The following is a 3,984-nucleotide window of genomic DNA, read 5'->3' on the forward strand; positions in this document are numbered from 1 at the left end:
GACAAGGGACTTAGCATAAAATGACCATGTCCCAAGTTTTTTTTTTTTTCGGAACAAGAGAAAATAATATACAAATATGATAAAATAATAAAAAAAATGCAAGTACAAAGACCATGGAGTAAGTACTTTACCGTTTGATTCTTCACAACTTGTATGTCTCGATATCATAAACTCCTTGAACTCTCATCTTGATAATCTTCGCTCTTGTACATAAAGTCTTCAACTTGTAAAAATTCTTCTCCTTGTCTTGTTGCTTTACTTGAATATGAAATCTGCTCATTTCTGTACTGTTGCTTGTAAACCTTGAACTTCTTCAACTTTCCTTCGAATTTGTGATGCTCCCCTTGTTGATGATGATAGTGTTTCTATGGACATGTTGGTGTAGAGAGAGATAAAGTGGATGGTGCTAACTGCGAACAAGATTACAAGTGATATGTAAGTTAGAAATTCGATGTCACCATCATGATTGATAAAATAACACTCAAGAGATCAAAATAGTGCTTCTATTGGTGGGAGGTTGGGTAGCTCACCATTCTACCTGGAGTTTACGTACGGTGACACACACTCTAAAAGCACATATTTAGACAGGTACAAAAAAATGAAGGCCGATGCCTCACATGATGCAACAATAGGTAGTCTCCACTATAGGGGATCACAAATCTAATACCGAATTCAGTCTGCACCTCATTTTCCACTGGCATGGTTAAATCCAACTTTAACTCTCATACAAGTAAGAAACCCGATCATGTTCTCTGTCATCTCTAAGTTCAGTCACTCTTACGAGAATATCGATGTAATCTTAGCGACATGTATACTATGTGACTCTAAACTAACTACAAGTTGGAGTTCTTTTATTCACTAATTGACATAAAAGTTGAAAAAAAGAAAAATTTACAATGCAAATGCTTAATCACTCCCCCGCACTTAAACTTTACATTGTCCTCAATGTAAATTGAATCGTCCAAAGAAAGTCAAGGTGGGAAATCATATAATGATATGCGACAAGAAATCAAAAAAATAAATACAAGACAAGAAAAAGCTAAAAACAAGACAAGAAATAAATACAAGACAAGAAATACTCATCCTATGGGTTTCCTCCCATTTAGCGCTTGGTTTAAAGTCGTCAACCCGACTTGCAAGACTAATTCCCCATACACCAACTTGTTTTGCAAATAGTAACTTCACACAAACATTAGTATAATAAAGAAAAAGTGAAGCTATAGCCCAATAGAAGTTTCCCCCACACTTATTATTGTCCACACTTGGAAGTGTATAAAGAACATAAAATTCAGGAACTTCTATGGTTTCTTCTATGCAACATTCATAATATGAGAATCAAATGTTTCTAATGGTGGAAATCGAGAAACAAAGTCATTCAACAATATTCTCGAAGCACATACATTCAAACCAATAAGAGGTAAAGAAGAAGAAACAATATGCAAAGTATTAGACAAACCTTGCACAATCTCTTGTATCACATAATCCTCGTCATCCTTGAAAAATTCAAGTGAATTACTCACCTCTTTTATATCATGGTCCTCTATCAAACCTTGCAACCATTCTTCATCCGTTTCTACCTTAACTAAAGTCTCGGCATTAACATCATCATTATAATCCTTTGCAAGACCAATTGGGTCTTCCACAATATTGGTCATAACGGTCATATTCTCAACATACTCGTCATCATTAGGCTCAAACACTTTTGCGGCTGCAAATTTCGCTATAAGAATTTTTTTTAGAAGACTCAAAAATGCATCATCCTCAAGCTCCACCCTTTGAATAGGCTCTTAATCATTATTAAGATCAATGCTTGAGTAATCTACACAAGTGTCAACATATTCCTCTTCGTCTTCATTTTGATCCCAAAAAGATTCCGTTGCACACCTTTGGGTAATGTCACCATGAATTGCTTCAAACGACGTATCTTCATAATCATCGTCAATTTCATAGCTAACATAAGATTGGTTGTCGCTGAATTTAGTGTTGCTAACCTCAAACTCATCCTTTTGAATAGGCGAATGATCATTATTAAGATCAAGAGTTGAGTTAGCTACACAATTATCAACGAAAGTCCCCAAAGGTTGGCCTTTTTCAACATTAGCATCAATCAAATATTCATCACACACCACAGGCACATTAGAATAATTATTGCTTTGAAAACAAAATTCTTCTTCATACCTTTCTTCCTTGTATTCATCAATGCTTCTTCGTAAGATAGCCATACCTTCACGAAGTTCTTGGAGTTGCTCGTTTGTAGCCTCTTTATCTTTTGGAAACTCTTGTCGTAAAAAGTTGGAAAAGTTGTCTAACAAGTTGGAGACTTGTTGTTCACGAGCATAAGAATCCTCCAATCCTTGTGGTTGTTCGCACACATACCCGTCATAAGGTTGTTGATATGTATGAGGACCACAATATTCCGTAGGATATTGATCATAGTCAATAAATTGGTTTTGATTATACCCATGGAATGGTTGGAAGTTTCCATATTGTTGAGTTTGTTGAAAACTGTATTCGTCATTCAAATATGCTCCATCCATAGAAATTGGTACCTGAAACACGATTCTCAAAACAAGGTTAACAACTGGAAAATAAAAATAAAAACAAAAACAAAAAAAAAACAAAAAAAAGAAACCAAAAACAAGTGACAACCGCTGCCTCCCCGGCAGCGGCGCCAAAATTTTATCGCTGTCGTATGCGTCAAAAATAAATTACACTTTCTCACAACTCAAAATAAATAATATATCAAGAGTAAGAAAGGATCGTTCCCACAGAGAGGATCTAGGTTGTCAAATTGTTTCGGTTTCCTATACAACCAAGGGGGTATTTCTGATTTTTATGTAAAGGAAAATAAACTAAAATCAAATCAATAAGATGAAGATATTGGTCAAGGATTAGTTTTCATTCACAAACATGAATTTGTAACAATAACTAGAATTGATATTTAATCTCAACTTTTATCAAAAGTCCTAGGATACCTTGATCGCAAGAATATCCCGCTAATTTCCTCTTGTCATCAATAAACACATTAAAAGATGCGAAAGTGAATTCTTCCTAGAAAGCAACCTAAAGTGTAAAAGCACAATTAAGTTTAACTCCCTAAGAGCACTAAGTTCTATGAAATAAGACTAATCAATGCAAACGAACGTGTAAAAGCACTAATCCGTTTTAACAAAGGTTATGATCCACATGTGACTACTAGGATGTATCACTACAAGAAATAATCACAATTATGCTACGTGTATTCAAGGTGTATCACGTTTACGTATAATAAACCCTAAACTAGCAATAGATATGATTACGAGTTCTACCAATTTGCAACTTGACAAAACTAACAATCAATCATACATGGCGATATTTCTAGCGAATCATAATCGACAAAACATGGAGACAAAACTAATTTATTGAACAAAACCCATGTTTGGAAATTCAACTTATTCCTTAACCAATAATAAAAACTAGCTCATGTTAATGGAGTTCATAACAAGGATAAAGAGAAGAGTTTCCATGTCTAAACCCCAGAACAAAAGTAGTAGAAGAAGATATTAATAAGGTATGGAGATCCTCCTTGTAGAGAGTATAAGTCTCTCTTTTATAAATTCCAATTTCCGTCTTTTTTCTATCGACCATAGCCAACCTTGTAATTCAGTCCAAGCCCGATTGCACCTAGCCCAACCAATTTTGGCAGTCATTCTGATCTACAGGCCCATAAAAATTGATAAGCCTGTCAGTTCCACAAAACTGACAGGCAACTCCAGCCTTGATCAGCATCCCAGGAACATCAGTTACTAATCCCTCATGCACCAGTCACTGCACCACCTGCATCAAGCCAGCTGACTGCATACCACTATTAACTCAAGCCACAAACCATTAGCAGTTCCCATCTCTTCTTGTTCTTTCTTGTAGCCTTAGCATCTAGCAGGACCACCTTCAGAAACTGCACACTTCAATACCACCAGTGTCGATAACCCATTTTAATCTTCACAG

The sequence above is a fragment of the Papaver somniferum genome, chromosome 6 (assembly GCF_003573695.1).
Source record: "Papaver somniferum cultivar HN1 chromosome 6, ASM357369v1, whole genome shotgun sequence".
In the NCBI taxonomy this organism is placed as follows: domain Eukaryota; kingdom Viridiplantae; phylum Streptophyta; class Magnoliopsida; order Ranunculales; family Papaveraceae; genus Papaver; species Papaver somniferum.